Below are 22871 nucleotides of genomic sequence, written 5' to 3' on the forward strand. Positions count from 1 at the left end.
TGGTCAAGCCCCCACCCCCAAGCGCCCACCCCTCCACTGGAACAATCCTAGCTACGTCACTGCATGCACCACAGGTTTATCTGATATCAAAGTGAAAGCGGATTTCCACAAGAGTAAAGAAAGCATATCTACATTTTTGTGTAACACCTACACAACTCAATCCCCACGCAAACAAGACTACCTACATATAGTTTTCATAGAGGATTCCAATAATTCCTGCAATTTCCTACCAATAACATATGGAAAGTCACTCCTGTTATCGTAGCGGAGCTAGGGGTATTGGTAAGAGGGGGTGAGAATGGTCTGAATGGGCGCTTTCGACTTTATCTAAGCGGAGCGCCACCACAGGTTGGCGCAGAGCGTACAGAAAACTTTTGCGTGAGTAAAGATACTCCCTACATCGCCGGAAATGACCCTTTCCGGGCCTTGCTAATTTGCAGATAAACGACGAATAAATAGGTATCATCGCCAACAAAATGTGACAAATGTCAATAGGTAGATGAGAGCGCCATAAAAAAAGTCAATAATCGCGAATAAGTAAAAAAGTGATAAGTAGCTGAAAAGGGCGCCAGCAGCCCAGTTGAGTGCGTTAGGGGGGTGGGGGCATCCGCCCCTGACTGTATTGACGCTCCGCCACTGTTGGGAGCTCAGTGTAGGAAGGGAAGGGGGGGGGGGGGAGAGGGCGGTATTTTTTGACGGTTTGGGTGAGCGTCTGCAATGATTCGTAATGACATGTTATCGCAAGCGTTCAACATGCTCAAATAAAAAGAATGAATGAGGAGGAATTCATATCACTTTTCAATCATTTTTTTGAATCAAATTGAGCGAATTGATCGCTAGTAATCTTGAAATTGGTTTTATCACGGTCATTGTCATGTTTCTCATATGTACCTTTCTCATATAAAAGAATTCTGTACGTAATGCTATCAGAAATATTTTTAAAATGACACCAAAGAGACTAAAAATTCTTTTCGAATTTGTTAATAATATTGTCTTTTAAGAGACACCGTAGATACACGTTGCTCGGTTGGGTTTACTGCAATAGTGGCAAATGGAGACCAATATCCGCACTTAGTGGACCTAATGTTATAGTCGTGCATTGACCTTGAACAGAGGGGCCTACCGTGAAAACGTACGGAAAATTCATCCTTTTATATCTCAGCGAGACAATTCCACTGGATACAATAATACGACTCAAAAGTCCTTAGATGTGGTCATCATAACAATCACAATAAAAGGTATGTATGAAAAGCAGATTAAAGATATGATGGAAACTCAAATGTGGACCTAAAAACGATGTCCCTACGGATGCCGTTTAGTGACATTTACATAATTTGTGTGTTGTAGGTTCCGTAGCTCTTTTGTGGAAAAACTTTGTAATATGCTTAAAGTTGGTAGTTCATCCATGCTTTAGATTAATGAGAGACATAGTTCATCACGTTTTATGAGGAGGGAGGATATTTTTAAAAATCTGGGTAATAGGTAATGTAACTCTTTTCTTGGAGAAAGCTTGGAATATACGGATAAGGAAGAAAGTTTCGAGTTCTTCCCATGCATTAGATAAATGAGGGAACTAGTTCATCACGCTTTGCGAGGATATCTCATATATTAGGTGTAAGAGAAGCGGTGATTGTGAGGAAGGGAAGGGGAGAATGGGGGGGGGGGGTAAATGATGTTACCAAGGGGACCTAATAATTTGTCCTAAATGAGATTTAAAAAATTCATTAGCGTAAGTAAATTTCATTACTGCCTGCTCTCGCTGATTTCTTTTAACCCTATAGAGCGGAGTGTGTTTTGAGTTCCCCCCCCCCCCCCCTCCCGCCTGACTGTATGGACGCTCCGCCGCTGCCTGTTATGACATTAGAAACAAATACTGATATGAGATGAGTGCGGTATATACCTACTGACGACTGTTAACAGTATTATAGTGCATGTTCTAGCCTTTTGACATCGTATGAATCTAGCAGACAACGTACAGGTACCGTCTGGTACCATTATCCGTTTTGAGTGCTATTTAGGGGTTCTAGGACAAAATTCCCCCAGACAATATCCCCCTGACCCATACAAAGCCTGCCTGCAACAACCAGGGATGGCCCAGGTGTGACAGTCAAGGCATGGGACATTGCACTGGTTAGGGTACCGTTCAGGGGATTGGTCAGGGGACTGGTCAGGGTACTAGTGAGGGTACTGGCGAGTGTAACTGTGAGGGCTCCTGTTAGGGTACCTGTGAGGGTACCCGTCAAGGTACTGGTCATGTGACTGGTCAGGGTACTGGTCATCATACTGGTCACTCTACCAGTCAGGGTTCCACTCAGTGTACTGGTTAGGGTACTGGTCAGGATACTGGTCAGGGACTGGTCGGGAGATCATTGAGGGTAATTGCGAGGCTACCTGTTAGTGTGGCCATGGGATATAGCTCCATGGGTGTGACATTTAAGGGACCGGTCAAGGTACTGGTCAAAGTTTATTGCACCAGTACTAGTAAGGGTACATGTCAGAGTACGTGTCAGCGTGCCTTTCAGGATACCAGTTGGGATACCGGTTGGAGTACCGGTCAAGGTACCGGCCGGGGTAAAGTCTAGGGTACTGGTCAGGGAGGGGTACCGGTGGGGGTAACTGTCAGGCTCACTATTAGGGTACCGGTCGGGTTATGGTCGGAGTACTGGTCCAGGAACCACTGAGAGTACCAATGGAACTACCGGTGAGGGTACCGGATGACGGTACCAGATGACGATACCGGGGACCGGGATGACGCAGTTTTGTAAAGAATTTATGGGATTTTTTATAGCTTGTGGAGATTTTGGCTTGGGGGGATTTTGTCCTAGGGGGATTTTGTCTAGGGGGATTTTGTCCAGGGGGATTTTGGCTCTGGGGGATTTTGTCCTAGGGGGACTTTGTCCGGGGGATTTTGTCTTGTCACCCTATGTAGGTATTAGTATTGGACCCAAAACAGTATTGTCGGCACAAACCAAATGTTAAAGAAAGCTTAAATGTTGTTTGTCTATCTCTAACATCCCTGGTGGAACCATGGAAATATTTGAAAATTGTCAGCACTGCAGCAAGTCCCCCAGACATTTTGATATGTTACAATTATAGTTAACAAATTGGGTAAAGCCTGTTCAGGGAATGATGAAAAGCAGCCCCTCCACGTTTATGTTTTTGACAAAATACTATACACTCAGCAAAAAGCAAAAAAAGTATGGCTCAGGAACTAATGGTATATTGGCAGTTTTGAATTAAAATCGACAGTGAATATTACATGAATTGCATCAGAACATAATTTAAGTAATGTATAAATGCATGCGCAGTTGCAACTGTTAACTGTATGTTTAATTTGTTTCACTCCTCAGAGGAATACTGCTACAAAAAGTCAAACAACAAACAATTTTCAATTGATCAGGAGTACAACAGAAAGTGTCCCTTTCTGTACACTACTGTACAGTATACTGTGTTGCTGACTCAAAACATAAACAGAGATATAGGCAGTGAATGTGATTGCTTAAAATTCATCAAAAATTGTTGACGATTTGTTTTTTTAAACTTCTACCCAGAAATCTGGCTTATTACCAAACACATGCAGTAGTGGAGATTAGCATGATATTGAAAGACGAGACACAATAAAAATTGTACAATCATATTCAAGTAGTTGATTGCATTTTCAATCCCAGTTTATATTTTCCACAAGATTAATTTCACATAAACCAGGATACTTGCACTATTTCATGACCTCAATTTACTGACCTATCTCATACATGAGAAACATTTTGGGAGCTAACATACTTCAAGTATTTATCTAGACTTACCAGTATATGCTGTATCTAATACCATAACCAATGCAAATTACCACAATTTCATGGAGTTTCCATGCTTGGAGGGACAAAATGATACACAATACCCCTGGATTGCACAATTTCATACCTATAATTACAAATATTGTGGTTTTACAGTATGTTTGATTGGGCTGCACTAGGTTTCCATGACATTGGTGCTAGTTGCATGTGCCTTTGCTGTATTCACTCCCCTCAATTTTGAGGCGAAATAATTTAATTTTGTTTAAAGAGTAAACTGGTTCTTAGTGTAATAAAAGACCACCAACTTTCAGTAATTAAGTCATGCCTAATATTGTAAACTTTTCCCATAGCATAACCCCTGAACCCCACTGTAGAATTGTGAAACTGTGGTTCAGAAACAATGCATTGTACCCCTGGAGATTTTGAGGGATAAAAGTTTGAAAGATTTTTATAATAGTAATCTGCTTAACAAATGCCCTTAGTCCTGCACAAGTATCTGTGTGGTGGTTGTTGAAAATTACTGAACTATGGCTTGCTGATCTTGCTTGGAATACAAAATTAAAACATCTAAAAACATGAGAAAAGCATTTAAGAACAGTTAAAGCAAGGTAAGGCAGCAATATATCAAGTAACCTCAACACTTAAGCATCAGGACCACTTCAGTTGTATAACAAGTTCCATGTTCTTGACAAGCAACTGCAAATGTTCCCTAATACTTACAAAAACATGTGGTGCCACAATGTCACCAAACTAAAATATTTGAAGAAGTACATTGCAAAAGAATGAGTCCATTCATACAGTTAAATATGTAGAAGACTTCCCATGAAGACTGGTCTGCATTCTCTTGGTTCTGTCTGCTTGAAGCTTATCATATTAATTTCCTCTACCTTTTATATGGTGTAACAGTGTAACATATCCTGGAACTAGTTAGTTTTCTGTTACTGCTCTGCATTTATGTGAAGCAAATACTATATTACTGTGCCAATCCAACAACTATTCCCAGCAACTTCCTAACTCCATTGAAGGATGTGCTGTGTCCCAGAGGATGTACATGAGACGTGTGAATCTACTTCGCGATTTACAGGACATACTTTTGCTTTGCTTGGCATCGGCTTCTATGCAAGCTTTTAATTGATAAGCCCAACAAGGAGCTATACCACTATGTACAGCATGATGAAAAGCTTGGTTGATGATTGTATTCACCCCACTGTAAAATGTGTGATAATCTTGCCTGGCATTTCTAATTAGAGCATATCCATTGCTGTATCAGCCTGTAGATCTATCCATCTGTTGGTACAAAAAGAAAGCTTTCTCTTAAAGATATGCTGATTTGGTCCCAATTATAGCACGCGCAATATAGCTTGGAATGTTTTGCGATTACTGAATAGACCTCACATGACCTCACACTCTACAAATGAAGAAAACAATGGACTGCTTTACAAAACTAAATCTCCTGTAATTCAGCCAATATTTTAATCATCTCACAACCTTTCATATAATATTTTCACTGTAAATTTCAATTCGTTTAATTCTTGATTCATCTTGCCTTGTATACAACATTACACATTTTATTTATGCAGCCATGCATTCAATTGGAACTGAAACAGCTCCCTACCATAGCAAGTGCTTTTAAAAGTTGCAAGTCATTTAAGCTTTACCAATTGTAAAGATTTCAAAATTTAAATATACATGTACATTTTATGTGGACCTAGCCTGACAATTTGGTGTTGTCCTGCATTGACCTTTAAGAGTGAAAAACCAGAGAGTGGATATAGCTCTAGTTTAGTTAAATACTATGGAGATAGAGGAAAAGATACCACCACATTAACCAGATCATACAAAAGTTTTCATCCCTTCTGATTGTTTCTTTCTTCATTCCATAACTTTGGAATAAATTATCTCAGATTTTACTCGTATTTGAGATAATAGAGTCCTATGGTATCAAGTTTATGCGATGTCAAACCTACAGAATATTTACTTACTTTTTGGTTAATTCAGAAAATATCTTCCATTTTGCTGTCAATGATGCAGTAGGTCACCACACCAGTCTGTCCCAGACGGCATCTGTGCTCTAGCTATGATTGCTACCGTTCCAACATTGACTTTTTTACTGCATGGCAGCTACATCGTACAGTGTTATTCCCTTGGATAGTGGGCTGTTGTCATTCATCTTGAGAATGTTGATCATCAAATTTGTCTGAGAAAACATTAACAGTGCCAATCAAATAAATATCAAATGGTCAGAGCGTAGATGTGCATTATTTCAATTTTTATTGTACACTTCTCTCCAATATATTTTGGGCCAATACAGAGCTCAGATCTTTAACACTGAATATTGCACATTTAGTCAACTTGGTATTACTTATGGATCTAAATAGACTTAACAAAATTACTTTTATGCAAGGGAGGGGATAGAAGGCTTTATCAAATTTTTGTGTTATATAGATTTTTGGAAGATGTTAACTTTTAATTAGGTGCACTCTGCTTTTGTAACAGTTACATTATGGAACTGTGCTGACTCAATAACCTTTTGGACGCATGGCATTGTTATTTTGTACAAATTTTGGCTAGTTATAAATAAAAAACAAAAGAAACACAATGTATCATTTGAGAGACTTAGATTAAAGGTACAGTATTCTGCACTGGTCCAAATTTGATGCTGGATTTTCAAGTATTATATCCTTTAACTGTTTTTATTGATACCCTCACTGGGATATTCAGACATCTTACAGTACAGTGGTGTTTAGAATGTCTGAGAATATTTTGGAGAGTAAAGACTTCCAAGAACTTTTTGAAAAGTTCTAGCACTTATAGCATCTCTTCAATACAGGTTATTTCTAAGTTGCATTTGCATGGTGACTTCAGTCTCTAATAATCTAGGCATAGCTACTGTACAGTATAGTAAAGGCTTCATATATAATTGACGCACCCCCGTAATTGACGCACCTTAAATTATTACTAGCAATGATACAGCAGGCCACCTAAACTTGTTTGCAGTCAAACAGAATTACATATTTCATGAGTTTGAATCCATTTAAGGTATTTGCTGCCCAAATTGTGGTATTTTTTAAGCTTTTAACACCCTCCCCCCAGTTTTGCACATTTTTTGGCCATTTGGAAATCTTACACCCTAAAAATACCCAACATTACCTCAATATGATAACACTAGCTTAGTGGCTCAGAGCATAGCAAACAGCATCTGAAGTCAATGGATGTATACTAAGGCCTACACTACAGTTAGCTTATCGACGAATGTGTCAATTTAGGGGTATGAAAGAACTTGACACGGCAGACATTTTGTGGTCAAATTCTGCTCAATTGTACGGTGCATAAGCACAGAACCTTAAATATTTTGAGATCAGAACATTTCTGAGGAACTACGCATATGAAAAACACATAGTTGAGTAATTTGGATTTTTCCTTGATAGATATCATTGATCAAATCCTTAAGTGCGTCAATTATAAGCCCACCATGCTACAGTATCTGGTCATGATTAGGGCAATGTACAGTAACATTGTCCAGCAAAATCTAAGGCCATACAGTATATGATACATACATGCACAGTAGCCTAAGAAGTTAAGCTGACCTACTTGAAATCTAATTTCTCTGGCAGTTGGTATTAATTTGTAGCTGTAATTTGTAACTACAGACCAGTTTACCCTTGACCCAATGCTAAGGTAGTGTTAGGACTTGGACTATGGCCCTAGGCTACAGCCGAACGTAGGCTAGGCCTTACAAGTTTTAGGCTAGAAGTAGAAGCTAGTCTAGACTATAGTATTGGAATATGTGTATGAACAAATTACGTGAAGCTGTATGCGGCAACGTTATAATATCAACGTTATTAATATCACCAAACTTTATTGACTAATCTCATGGACCTTACCTGAAGTTGTTGGTGAGACGTTTTCGGTTTAACGGTACTTCTTTATGAAAAAGTCAACAAGGAAAGAACCTGGGCACGAAAACCAAATTACCGAACGACTGACCCGATCTCAAGCCCAGTCCCCTTGCATCGAGTGGGAATAGATACTACACATCATCTTAGCCGAAACTGTTATTGGGTTGCATGCAATGCAGCCTACGGGTATGCTTTAGCGTTAGCCCTGCCGTATACAGTGTACACAGTGTAGAGCGTATACACTGAATACAGGCTACTGCCGCTGTCAAGAAAACTACGGATGCCTGTAGGTCAAGTCAACTTATATACCAACTGGGGGATATACTTTGAGAGCAAGACTTACCCACCAAACATCATCAGGTCCCTACCTGCCTCAATCAGCAGACGTATCTCCGCCATCTCCCACGACGAGGAGATCTTTAAGAAAGCCGCACCAGCCTACGAGGAAGCACTCAAGTCAAGTAATTACACCGAGGGTCTCTCATACATCGCCCACCAATCTACCAAGAACAACCGAAACAGAAGGCGCAACATCATCTGGTTCAACCCACCTTTTAGCAGCAACGTAGCCACTAACATAGGAGGCACATTCCTGAAACTCATCAACAAACACTTCCCGAAGACATCGAAACTGCACAAGATATTTAACAGAAACACCGTGAAAGTCAGTTACAGTTGCATGCCCAACATCGCCAGCATCATCAAAGGACACAACAAACGTATAGCAGCCACCCACACATCGAAAGAAAAGGAAGCCTGCAACTGCCGAAAAAAGACACATGCCCACTAAATGGAAACTGCCAGGCATCTAACATCATATACAAGGCGGAAGTGAAAACCATCGACAACTGCAAGACATACATCGGCCTTACAGAACCCCCCTTCAAGCTCAGATACGGTAACCACAAGATGTCGCTCAACCACGAAAAACACCAAAACGCAACGGAACTCTCGAAGTACATCTGGCAGCTGAAACAGAACAACCAGCTATTCACTATCAATTGGTCGATCGCCAGCAGAGCCAAAGCCTACAGCAACGAGTCGAAGCGGTGCAACCTCTGTCTCACTGAAAAACTCATCATTATCAACGCAGACAAAGGGACCCTCCTGAACAAACGCCCAGAGCTCATATCGAAGTGTCGCCACGAAAACAAGTTCTACATAAACAACTCCAGTCCAACCACCAAACACCGTCAAGAGAACCACACACAACTTAGGAGCGAGCACCGAAGGAAGGCAAAAAACCCCAACAACAGAACGGACGCAAAAGAGAATACACCAACAGCCGAACACCGAAGAAAGTCTTACAAACCCACCAAAAGAACGGACGCAAAAGAGAATACACCGGCAGAACAATACACCAACAACCGCATAATCCCCGGTAATCCCGACGAGGATCCTATATATTCATGGAGCATAATGAGCGGTGAGGTGGCAGAACGGGAGAGTGCACGTCTGCAGTACCTGAGGTCCCTGGTTCAAACCTCGGTGTCGACACTGACACCAATTTTCACCCCGCTCCTTTCTCGTGGTAGGAAAGTGGCTACACGTGGGAAGCGGTACTCACGTCCTTCGGAGGGGACGTTAAATTGCGGTCCCGGGAGCAGGACTATACACCCCTGCCTCGTTATTTCAGGGCACTATTCGAAAAGAGAAGGCGAGATTCGCCGGTGTCCTTCCACGCACAAAAACTTGGAACCTCAATAATTTCCGACTAAGGATTTCCTTAGTTTGCTGAAGCACCTTCGGGTGGAAGCAGAATACGAGGTGTATCATATCTTATCATGGAGCATAACTATTCACTATAACAGCACTATTCGAAAAGAGAAGGCGAGATTCGCCGGTGTCCTTCTACACACAAAAACTTGGAACCTCAATGATTTCCGACTAAGGATTTCCTTAGTCTGCTGAAGCACCTTCGGGTGGAAGCGTAATACGAGGTGTATCATATCATATCTTGAAGCTACCAGTTGTCTGAAGATCGCTATAACGCGTGAAACTCCGAGTTACAACTACTAGTGTTCCACTAGTCTCATCTAGTATCAACATATATTCCGCTCTGTCCAATGGACAAAGAGCACTCTGCGCCAAGATAGACGCCAACCTACTCTATATATGTGTGTTAATGCAATGGAGGTAAACGACAAAGGCAAATGAATATATATAAATGAAAATCGTAATGAGTTGGAAAATCAAGAACAGTGAAAAAACTTTCAGCCTCCACCGGGATTCGAACCACGGGCCTTCCGCTCTGTACGCGGACACCCTAACCACTAGGCTATGGACGCTGATTGTATGTACAGAGGTTCGAAACCGGTAAGGAAGGTCGTAATTCCACTGTAGGCGTTTGTCACCTGTATCGAACAATACTAGTTTCGGTTTTGGTGACATATTTTTACCTTACTCTAGAGATCAAACATGATGCTAACCAACTCGAAATCATTTGTGATTCCTAAAGCCGGATCTCAAAAGAGATACAGTCTGTTCAAAGCATCTCTTTCGAGATCCGGCTTTAGATATTTTATACAAATTGTATGTGTTTCATGTAAAAATTTGGAGATGATTTATCTCGAAACGTTGCCTTTTGAAGTATTAATTTTTCCTTCCACCGCTTCGTTAGTTATCGACTGCTCGGATGTCTTCAATGCTGGTTTTACTACCAATGGCATCTACACCATCAATCCAACTAACTGGAATGGGGCGTCATTTGATGTCTTCTGTAACATGATTGACGGAGGAGGATGGACGGTAAGTCTAGTGTGACATCCTATAATATAGAAGATATATTGTAAATGTAAAATATGACTGACGGAGGAGGATGGACGGTAAGTCTAGTATGACATCCTATAGTATAATAATGTATTGCTTTATTTCGATTTCTTTATTGTTACTTTCACATTTTTTTTTATTGTATTATATGTATATTTTTGCTTTTGAATTGGTAGAAATAAATCAATCAAATCACACTGTACAAAAATGGTGTCTGCGTCCTGATCTAAAAGAATATCGAAAGGTCCAATTGTGTATGTAATTATATGCGCTTGCTTTGAAGGTCAACTGCGTTAAATGTTCCCAAAAGTAAAACATCATCGACGTTTTAACTATTCTATATCAATGTCGACTTTTCTCTTTGAGTCGCTCGCGAAAGTCTATCTTGACATTTAGATGTCAAAATGAGGAAATGTCTCTCAAAGGGTAACCAACAGGTGACATTTTAGGGTCCTTGTGGCAAATTAAAGGCGTCAAACAAGTACCCCGTCACAGATTAGATTTTGTATGGGGGGGGGGGGACTGGGTGTGCTGGCTTAGGCAGGAGTCAACCCAGTGCTCAGGAAAGTACCACGTTTGTCTATTCACCACGTCCGCACAGGACCCATTGTTCTGTAAAGAATTCGGGAAGGGAGGGGTTGCCCTGTAATACCTAGGAAGTAGTCTCACAGCAAGTGACTTGGGTTAAGACGGTGGATCAGTAGTTTGGTTTTCGTGGACAGGTTCTCCTTTAGGTGACTCTGGCCAACATTCCCCGATTTTTGCTGTGTGAGAAGCCCCGCCTTTCCCAGAAGAACTCTGGGTTGCACCCTTGACCAGTAGTAGAAAACCATTGACGAACAAATGCATCCCTTGTGGTAGTTTGACGAGTATCGACAAACTGGGGACGCTATTTCACTAAAACTTCTCTGTCAGTTAGTTATGGGTTTAAATGGGGGCGCTATAAAGAATTTCCTTTAATCTCGCCATAGTAATTTTGACCAGGACCAAACCAAGAGTTTTGACATTACGTGGTTACATGTATGTATTCATCTTGTTTAAGCTTTGAAGCCGTCAAATAGGGATTGCGCAGGGTTTACGCTCCCCGCTGATTGATTGAAACAGTCAACGAATGTTTCATGGTTACCTTATCGAGATGCGAGGCAACTTCACAGTGGTGTGTTGTAACGTTTGATGTTTACGTATATGTCTTATTTACGTTGATATAAACAGAGTCTGAACTTTTCGGAGGTCGCCATGTTTGTTGCTGATCTGAAAGAGGTCGCTCTTTACTTTTACATGAATTACAACATGATCGAAATATCAATACATTACATCCCTTCCCCCTTTTAGACTTAAACTTAAAACGTGTGAAATACCGTTTGAAAACGATACCAATTTTGATTGTTGCTAAACACAACTATTCCATAACTAACTATTTAGCTAGTCTATGGTTTCAACTCGGTTGCAAAGTTTTCAAATCTTTTGGGAACTTTTCTGATACGAGTTGGTCGGGTAGGTGTACTCTCAGCCTTGTTGTGGAGTTGCACTCCTATCCGAATGAGTTTCATCAGTTTGATACTTTTTGAGGTGAGCGGAATTCCTTTTGTATTGAACTCCTTCTGGGGATTCAACAGTTACTTGACTATTAATTCTGTCAACCACTTCAAACGGCACTTCACAAAATGGTGCAGTCAACTTGTTTGCTCCTTTTGTTTTACAAGTACATGATCGCCTATTTGTATGTCACTAGTTTTAGCATGTCGTTTTACATCAGCATAATCCTTTGCTTTTTGTTTCATTTCAGTATCCCTGTCTTTCAAGTTTTCTTCCTGACTTTGGGAAAATTTCACATCAGGTAATTTTGTCCTGAGTGACCTTTTGAAAAGACTCTCTGCAGGGCTCACACCTGTTGTAGAGTGTGGGGTGGAACGATAAGCCAGCAAAAAGTTATTTAACAAGTTCCAGTCAGACTTTTGAATCTGTGCGATTTTGAGTACTTTTAAAATCGTCCTATTTTGCCTTTCAACTTCCCCGTTGGCCTGAGGCCATAACGGTGTACTCTTTCTATGTTCAATTCCTGAGGTACTCAAGAAGTTTTCAAATTCAATTGAAGTGAAGTAAGATGCATTGTCAGTTTTGAGACTCTCTGGTAGGCCAAATCTACAAAATATGCGTTCCAAACATTCAATAACCTTTTCAGTAGTTATGGATTTCAGGATGTCTACTTCGAAAAATCTACTTTAGTAATCAACTGTTATTAACAAATATGATCCAGCAGGTAATGGGCCAGAATATCAGTTGCCAAATGTTGCCAAGGTTCTGTCGGTAATGGTGTCGACTTTATTGGTTCAGGGAAATTTGCCTTACCAATCACCTGACAGCCGTGACATGATGTACATTTTCGTTCTATGTCCTTGTCGGCTCCAGGCCACCATACCTTTGTACGCAACCTTTGCTTGCTTTTAACTATGCCTTGATGGCCTTCGTGTGCTAAATTTATCACTTGAGCACGAAGAGATTGTGGAATGGCAATGCGGGTGCCCCTTAAAACTAGTTGTCCCAACACTGCCAATTCGACCCTCACACTTTTGTACCCTTTTGGAATGTCAGTCCAGTTTTCATTTATGACACATTTTCTTAACAATGATATTTCTGGATCCACTGATGATTTTTTTTTCTACCTGTTGAATTGGTATCGCCACTGGAATTGCATGACTAGCAATAAACCGAATATGTTCTTCCCCTATGTTTTGACCACTCGATTTTGCCCCCATTTTGGAAATTAACCTTGAGAGACAATCAGCCATGTTCCTTGGGCCAGGACTATAGACTACTTGGAAGTCATATGACTGTAACCTCAGGACCCATCGCTCAATTCGAGCTGATGGTTTTGCCTTTTTAGCACAGATATACTGGAGAGGTTGGTGGTCAGTCAGCAACTCAAATGAAATACCATAATGATATATATGAAATCTTTCACATGCCCACACGATTCCTAATGCTTCTTTCTCAGTTTGCGAGTAACGTTTCTCAACATCACTCAAACTTCTACTCGCATACGCTATTATGCGGGGCTGGCCTGCTTGAATTTGCACTAATATACCACCTAGAACGACTGGGCTTGCATCAGTTATGACTTTGGTCTTAGCATTTGGGTCGAAATGACCTAGCATTTCAACCTTTGTCAAAGATTGCAAAATGATTTGTTTTGGTCTGGGCCCCACTCAAATATGACCCTTTTTTTGTCAGTCGCCTTAGTGGTTCAGACACGGTCGCAAGATCTGGAATGAATCGCGCACAATATTGGACTAATCCAAGAAAACTACGCACTTCGCTTGCATTAGTAGGCCTGCATGCTTCTCTTACTGCTTGAATTTTCACATCACTGGCACTGACCCCATTGCTTGAGAGATCATGACCCATGAATGTAAGTTTATCAAGACCAAATTGGCATTGGTCCTTATTCAATTTTAAACTTGCTTTAGAGATACAGTCCAGTACTTTAACTAATCTGGTATTGTGTTGTTCCTCGTCTTTCCTATGAACAATTATATCGTCAGATATGTTGTGGGCTCCCTCACATCCTGCTATGACTTGCTGTATGATGTGTTGGTACGTTTCAGGAGCAGAGCTAATTCCGAACATAAACCTCTTGTACCGGAATAGTCCAGCATGTGTGACGAATGTTGTAATTTCCCGAGAACTCTCCTCTAACTCGATCTGGTGAAAACCCCATTTTTAGGTCCAGCTTGGAAAATAGGGAACTACCGTTCATTTCGTAGAGAACTTCTTCAACCGTAGGGATCTGGTGCCTTTCCCGGATGATCGCGTCATTGGCTAGTCTCATGTCCACACACAATCGGATATCGCCCCAGATTTAGGAACTGTAACTACCGGGCTTACCCAAGGTGTAGGGCCTAACTTCTTCGATGGTATCTTGTTCCATTAGTTCCTTCAACTTGTCTTTAACTTTTGGTCGGAGGCTGAATGGAATTCTGCATACGCTTTGTGCTACCGGTTTCACAGACTGATTAATGTGGATTTTCGCTTGATATCCTTTTAGTTTGCCGAATCCTTCAAAACATTGCGGGTATTGTGCAGGGATATCCTGTGCACTCTTTATTTGGTTAATGTTAAGTCCGATTTTAAGCACATTCAGCTCGATTGCGCTCTCTTTCCTAATAGAAGGCAGCCTTCTCCTTCGATAATAGAATGTTGCTTCGGTTTTAGACTCGCGGATCTTTGCTGTCGTTGCAAATTTTCCTAGCACTTTAAGGTTTTCCGCCTCCGTATGGATACAAAGTCTTATCTATTTTTGCCGACTCGCAGGTTATCCGTTGTTGCTTTAAATTGTCCCATGTCTTTTTGTCGATAATGTTGCATGATGCGCCTGAATCAATCAGCATCTCGACATTAATTGCCCCTACTTTTACATCTACTGTTACGTCTGACTTACGGGAACTGGTCACTGCGAAGGCAATTTCATTTGCCAAGTCAACTAGATTGACGTCATCATCATTTTTTCTGTTCCGGTTCTGTCTTTCCCCTTTTTGCTTCCCCTTTTGATAACGTTCTGGTTTAGTTTTGCACATCTTCGCAAAATGCCCAATTAAATGACACTTTGTGCAGACTCATATTTCGCGGGACAGTTTAAATCGCGTGAAAAATGTCCTTCTCTACCGCAGCGATAACAACAATTATCTTTATTATTGGCTTTTCCCTTTTATTTTTATTCCGGTGTGCCCTTTTAAGGCTTTGCCTCACCTGATTTGACCTTTGGCGAACGCGATTAACTGATTCTGACTTTTCAGTGTTCAAGTTTGACCATGGAGTCTGTTTTAACATCCATGGTTTGACCCATGGTTACTTTCTAACTCCATTGCTTTCATCTGTGCATCAACGGTTTCCATTGCTCGAGAAATTTCTTGTAAATCATCTAATTTTAGCCCTGTCCCTTTTGTCAACAATTTACGCCGTAGGGCTGATGAATTACATTTGTCAATCACTTGATCACGAATGTGCTCCTTTAATTCTTGGCCAAACTCGCAATTTACCGCTTGTCGCGTTCATCGCGCTATGAATAGGTCAACGGTTTCAGATTCCTCCTGTCTCAGATTTGGCGGAATATGTGCCGCTCATAAGGCACGTTGACCTTTGGTGTGAAATAGTCATCTAATGTTTTCATAGTAAGCCCGTACTTACTCTGCGTTTTCGTCGTATCTGTACTATTAGTACTAGGTTATAGTGTTGGCAACGTTTCAAACAGATCCTGTACATCCATGCCCGCACTGTGTAGTAGTAATGCAGTTTTCTGTTCGTCATCGGTTATCCCCCTACTTTTTATGTAAAAGGTGAATGCTCTTTTCCAACGTTTCCATCGAGGAGACATACTTGCAAAGTCGCCCGTCATATTAAACGATGCCACCGTATCCACGTCCAGTGCTACTGCCATGATGATAGGTGATGTTTTTACTTTACCTCGTCGCCATATGTAACGTTTGATGTTTACGTATATGTCTAATTTACGTAGATATAAACAGAGTCTGAACTTTTCGGAGGTCGCCATGCTTTTTGCTGATCTGAAAGAGGTCGCTCTTTACTTTTACATGAATTACAATATGATCGCAATATCAATACATTACATGTGTGTCTGAGTGTAGGTGGGTACTACAACAAGAACAGGGTCAAGGCTTAATATTCATTTCTTAGAATATGAAATTCTTCACAACAAGTCAGAATAACCCCTCAAGACTCCCAAAATGACCCATGTGCTGAAACTCTAAATATGTAGCGTTTAACGTTACAAGTTTCTACAAATATCATGGAAACTAAGACTTGGTTCTACGTTGTTCTCTTTTTGTCAAAATCAACAGAATAACTGTCTAGAAATAAACCATATTTGACTAAATGTTGACCCTGAGACAATTTGCAACATTAATGCTTTCACTGTGAAAATTTAAGGAAACACCCATTCCAATACAAACAATTGTCCTTCAATGTTCTTTAAATGTAACAGACCAGTTAAGCTGTCACAAGATGTAAACATAACAAAATGTAACTTTGCAAACTACTGCAGTAAGACTAAATAGGGTAACCTTTTTTCACTTTCACGCGTATGATTTATTCTGTTCTAATCAAGTGTTATTTAAAGGCAATTTTTTTTGGAAGAACATTAGTTGCAAACATGAAGATATTTGTTAATAGTTCAATGAACTATAATAAAAATAAATGTCTTTCACAGTAAAGAAGCTACCTGGATAACATTCTCGCCTGCAGGTGCAGAACACTTTCATGATTTTTGTTGTTATTGACAATTTAGGAAGATTTACTGGAATATCCACTTAAAGGCAAAACAAAAAAAATCACAAGATCCAAGTTCCACTCATTTTATTATCTGTGTTTCAAAAACAGGCAGAAATAAATTTCTGAAAATGTCAAACATAATCAGCGACAACTGGATGCCTTCAGTCACATGGCGGCTGATGGTTCCAGTCTATGCATCGGCGATGGTGACCTCAACCTCGCCGCCAGGTTAGATGCTGATCGATGTCTGGTCAAACAGAATTAAGGAAGTAGAAGATGTAATTAAATCAAATAGAGGTGTGTGTAAATCCCCTAACTACCCCCTCCCACATCTAACAGAGACAATACCTGACCAATTTATCTTTGGCATACATGAATAATCTTTTTTTCATTTGGGAGATATATCCTAGTATTGAAAGTCACCGTCTGGGGGCTACCATTTACTAAATCTGTGATGTCATACTGCCACAGGCATCTGTAACCTTTGACCTCCTCTGATCGGACTTCATGCAAATCTTTTCTCTGGACCTACCCTTTGTAAAGCAAGACCTGCTCCAGTCGTAAGCCTTGAGACCTTATGCCATCCATAGAGATCACACTCCCATGCAGCGTTCCTGCCCCTTTCTAGGTAAATGTCTAAGGACTTCCCCCCCCGGTTGTCCCCCAGACAGCCGCAGGGCCTTACTATTTGGTTGTCTGACAACAAATTTGGTTCTTCGACTATATTTAGCAATGTAACAAAGGATGACAAATATATACATCGTAAGAGAGAGAGAGAGATGTGTAGGTCTCATGAAGAGAACACCAGCTATGTGGGTGAGACAAATGTTTTCATTTGACATATCTGGGGTTATTTGGCAACAAAGCAATCTGATTTAATGTAAACGAGTAACGACTAGTCCTCTGTGGGACAACCTTCAAAGCTGATGAGTTTGGTCATCTAAACAGAAATTTGAGCCTTTGCCACAATCATTTCAAAAATTGTCCTGCTATTAGAGCTTTCTTGTCACTTCGCCCAACAACCATTTCGCCCAACTGCCATTTCGCCCAATAAGCCTGGTCATTTCGCCCAATCATTTTTTTACTCATATTCAGTCAGAATAATATTACTTTTTCTATTTCACTAGTTCAATTTGATTTATTTTGGGTTATATTACTTAGTGGTAGGTAAATAAAGTGATGTTGGTTCAATATCGATCGGAGTCTGAGCAGTTATTTCGGGTATAATGGGAGGATTAAACTACTTTAGGCGGTTATGCATACAATGGAAGTTATCTTATTGTACAAACAAATGGGGAATCGGTCTCCATAAAAACCTATCAAACCTAACCCCTAAAACACTGATCCATCCTACCGACTAAAAAATGTAAAATATAAAACCAATTCGTAATATTGAAGTTTTATATTTAATCAATGTAACCACTGTATCAATGTAACCACGACTTCAACTTTCCTTAATATTCGGTTCGTATCCCGTAACGTTAACAATTCCCGAACGTTTCCTATCAAACCTAACCCCTAAAACACTGATCCATCCTCAAGTTTCCTTAATATTCCGTTCGTATCCCGTAACGTTAACAATTCCCAAACGTTTCCTATGCAAACCTAACCTCTAAGGTTGAGCGAAATGACCAGACTGGTTTGGTGAAATGACCAGGCTGGTTGGGCGAAATGGTGAGGTTGGGCGAAATGGAAGTTGGGCAAAATGGTTGTTCGGCGAAGTGACCAGCTTCCCTATTAGAGCAGTTGTCTTGTATTAATTTTTCCTAAAATGTCTTCATGTTGTTCCATACTAAACTCATTTTGTTTCTTCCTCTTTCAATACTGAAAATCTTAGAGATAATGATGTATGACTTTGACTGGCTGGAATCATCTTGTTTGTAATATACCCAGTAAGCTTGGCTCAAAGTCATTGACCCGACACAAACGGTTACTTTAAAGCCTCATTACGTGTTCTGTCATATTCACGGCCAAACGGACACTCATATCGATGGTCTTTTTGACAATTAATTGCATTAGTTATTGACATAATGATAATGGTATATACTTTTCTGCCAAAACATCGGCACACCAATAGAGATTGAGAGGAATGCAAATCCCAATGTGAACATCACTCACATGATAAGTGTCAGAATTGCTTTTAAGAACACTCCATCTCTTCAATGGACAAAAAGCAAACCAACCAGAAGGCAAAAATGCATTGTGGTTTCGATGATGTAACATGAGCAGTTTTCTTCATGAATCTGAAGTAATATATAGTGAGGGTGTACATGTTTACAAGGGTTTCACGATATGACCGCTGATGACCCCAAATGACCTTTGACATCCACCAAAAACAATAGGCTTCTTTAACTCAATGTGGTACTTCTATCTAAACCAAAGACAGTCACCATTGTAATTATGTGATCGTTTACTACACAATAGCCAATGTTTTTCCCCCTTTCTTTAATGACCATTGGAATTGAATGGCATAATGAGCCTATTAACTACTGCCAGACGGAGGCTTGACTCTTCAAAGAGAAAAAGGATGCAATCTGCTTGACAGTCTCTGACGGGCTCTGGAGATCAATGATCCTTTTATGGATCCTCATCTGAAACCTGTCCCATGTCTTGGATCCTTCACCACACGGTGTCTTCCTGGTGGTGATCCGGGGGGGGGGGGTCTTGGTGGGCATCCTGACGGGTCCTTTGACCTTCAGGTTCTTGGCGAGAGCACCTGCTTTCAAGTCAGCACACACTGAATGGAAAATAACAAAAAAAAAATGACAATCCACTTTCTTCAAGTATTTGGAACAAAAGTGTAACAAATGAAAGGAAAGTATACCATGACAGTGTTAGAGTATAACAGTGACATCACAGACCGTTTTATAAGAGACATCACAGACTATAATCAAGGATAGAAACAAAAAAAGGTACTTTGGTAGTTGAATAACTCAATTTAAATGCATCTAATATTTAACTCTGTGGTAACTGTCTTCAGGAAATAGCTGAAAGGGTTGCATTAACATTTAGAAAGATAAGACCAGTTACAGTAGAAAAGTCAAAGCAAAACAAAGCCTGCTGCCTCACTAGGACTAATGAATATCTAATCTGGTCATTTAGAGCAAAGTGCTATGTAAAATTGCTATACAAGTGTAGGGATGCACGGAACCGGATTTTTCCGGATAGTACATGAAATCCGGCCGGATAAAATCCAGCCGGAACCGGATTTTTTTCATTACACAAAAGAAAGTCATTAATAAGAAGTAGAAGTATGAAACAAGGAGCAAATCTTAGGTGAGTTTTATGCATATTATAATGAAGGTGAAATTAAGACCCCATTTATGAGATTATATATGACTTGAAGTGGTGTAATCTACATTCTTTAATAAAATAACTACTGTACAATATAATTGTTGACAAGCTTGATACAGTACAGTATGTAAATTTGTTTGCTGGAAAAATACTGCATACTACCTATGAAGTTTGTTTTAAAACGGGAAGCTACATTTCACAAATCTCATACTTTATACTGAATAAAAAGATAGTTTAATTGTTGTAATAAAACTACTATCTGGATTAGAATTGTCTTTTATTATTCATTATTTGGTAACAAATTTTTACACTGCAATATTATCTGTAAAATAAATAAAAAAGCATTGTATCTTTCCAGAAGAAGAAGAAACTTCTTATCTATCTTTATCTATCCTTTAAAATGGTATTGAATGTTCGTTAGAACACTGAATGATTTACGTTTTTCATGAACTTTTAGGAACTTTCATGGTGACAAGAGATATCCAAGAGAATGCCAACAATAATGGGAAAGTAAAGATTCAATGGAACAGTATTTTGACTGATAAGTATATGAATGGTCTATTTTAACTGCACAATTTTAAACTGATGAAGGCTGCAAGAAATGATTTCACTGCAAACTGTATTTGTTGTATATAGCTTCATATTATTACAGTAGTTGTATTATTTTGGTTGATCTTTAGAAACAGTGGGTCAGACCATTGAGAAAATTAAATTAAACATGTTAAACCTAATTTTTCCTTACTTTGAATGTTTTTATTAATTTTTGGAAATAGTTTACATTGATTTAAGTTAATACCAACACCTTTTTAAGGAATAATTCAGGCAAGATTTTGAAAAATATCCGGCCGGATTTTGAAAAATATCCGACCGGAACCGGATTGGTTAAACTGAGAGATTTGTAGAATAAAATTGCGACTGAAAAGTGGTTTGAATTCGACCAAAGAACACAACTACAGTGCTGTGTCTGTTTACCAGTACAGCTACATACGTTTAACTCTAATTTAGGGAATGCACGAAATTACCGTATTCTACCATACAGCCCACGTTAGGCTAGGCTATGTTTTGTCACTTTAACTTTCATGCAAACGTGCTGATAGGCTGACATTGGTTGCACATGTGCATTTGTATGTCAACCATCATAATGTATTTGTAGTGGCAGAGTTGCTTATTCGGCCTTCCATAGAAAGGTTATTTTTATGTTTTCGGGTGTTGAAAGCCTACAAGCCAACACGGTATTTACGAGTCAAATTATCACCATTTGTGACCTACGAGTACGTTTATATTATTTCGAGTATATATCCAACCATTCTATAGCGTTTAGAGTGTATCATTCTACAGTTATTTTGTTTCCTTGTTTTTCGTGTTTTTTGTGAGGAACGGTGTAAATATCTCTGTAAATACAAGTTGTTTTATTACTTTACTACGGACTTTCGTCAGTGTGTGTTTTTATCTTACGGATTTTCGTCTTCGTCTTCAGCTAATTTTAGTCGGCTTTTCAGCTCCGTGCACGGACATCACATTTGTCATTTTATCTTTCATGAAGGAACCATATTACTCAAATTTTTGACAAGGAATTTAAAGGAACATTACCATTGTTTCTAATTGGTGACCGACGTAATCAAAGTCTGATGTGTGTCAGAATTTGAACAGCGGTGAGCCAGCAAAATTCTGCAGTTCTTCGGAACGTGTTGGGTTGATCGAAAAGAAAGATCAATGGAAAAGATTGTGATATAGCGCCACTACTTTTATACCAAACAACGTATGGAAATGACAGAGAGGTTCAATGTTCCCAATATTTTTTTTCTCAGAGGGATGTGAATGAAAGAAATGACTTGCCTGTGTCAACTGTCCTTTCTAAATGTGTCAATGGTTTATAGAACGGTTTGGATGGTTATTTTAAGAGTTACAGTAAGGTTTGAGGTTTCTGTCATTATGTGATACTGTTTTTATAGGGAACATGATGTCCCTCCTGAACCCTTTTCCCAACTAAACTTCTAATCTAACTAACAAGGCAGTAGTTCTAAATCATTCAATTTTATGAGCAAAAGCAAGTTTTACGCGGTCAAATCATCATTTGTTTGTTTCATTGAAATTTGGACATAACATAACATTTACAAAAAAAAAAACTCGTCTGATGAACCACTTAAAACCAACCAGAATGGTATAACTGCACTATAGACAAATAGTTGTAAACGCGGCAAACTCAGCATTGTGAAACCCGGTGTAAGTATAGGTTAGGGTTGAGATCAGCTAGTTTGGTTTGAATAGTATCGCCCAGCCTCTTTCTTGAATACTAGAGCAATATGTAGACATTTACCTCCGGATAAATCATAAAGGATTAAAGGCCGGGAAGCTCGAGGTATAACTTCAGTCTTGGTATATCGCCTATAGGGCCAAAATTATAAAAGAAGTGAGTGGTATAGAAATGTTTGTTTTTCTAGCTATTCGGTTTTCAAAACTATTCAGCTTTGAAATATGAAAAATATCTGGTTCTGACCAGATCATAACGTTGTGTCCTTGGGCAATGCAAAATCTCCATTGCCTCTTTTCACCCAGGTGTATAAATGGGGACTTGCGAGGTAACTTGTAAATATAGTTGCGTGCGCCGGTTTGTGGCTGAACCCTATATGTACTGTGGGAAGTCTCTGAGGGGACAAGTAGATAGGGGGTGTGACGAGTTACCAGTGACCAGGGCTTAAGTTGATAAGTCGTGTGACGGGGCCTTGGCCTTGTAAAAGACTGTAAACCTTTAACTTTAATTTGGCAGTGATGACGTCGGCTCCTGTGTGAATGCCAAAATAATCAGGTTGATCCATTGTTTGATATATTCTGA

The 22871-nt window shown here is 39.7% G+C and overlaps 1 protein-coding gene and 1 long non-coding RNA gene across 2 annotated transcripts in view; both read right to left on the reverse strand.

Annotated features, from left to right (window-relative positions):
- LOC139974341 (fibrinogen-like protein A) overlaps positions 1 to 22871 on the reverse strand; it is a 196080-nt gene that overhangs the window by 41381 nt on the left and 131828 nt on the right. The window lies entirely within an intron of this gene.
- On the reverse strand, positions 2864 to 8026 carry LOC139974189 (uncharacterized). The gene is made up of 3 exons (XR_011795420.1): positions 7676 to 8026; positions 5774 to 5988; positions 2864 to 5078 (listed from the first exon to the last, which is right to left on the reverse strand). It is a non-coding gene; the product is annotated as an uncharacterized lncRNA (long non-coding RNA).

This window comes from Apostichopus japonicus, chromosome 9 (genome assembly GCF_037975245.1).
Source record: "Apostichopus japonicus isolate 1M-3 chromosome 9, ASM3797524v1, whole genome shotgun sequence".
NCBI lineage: Eukaryota > Metazoa > Echinodermata > Holothuroidea > Aspidochirotida > Stichopodidae > Apostichopus > Apostichopus japonicus.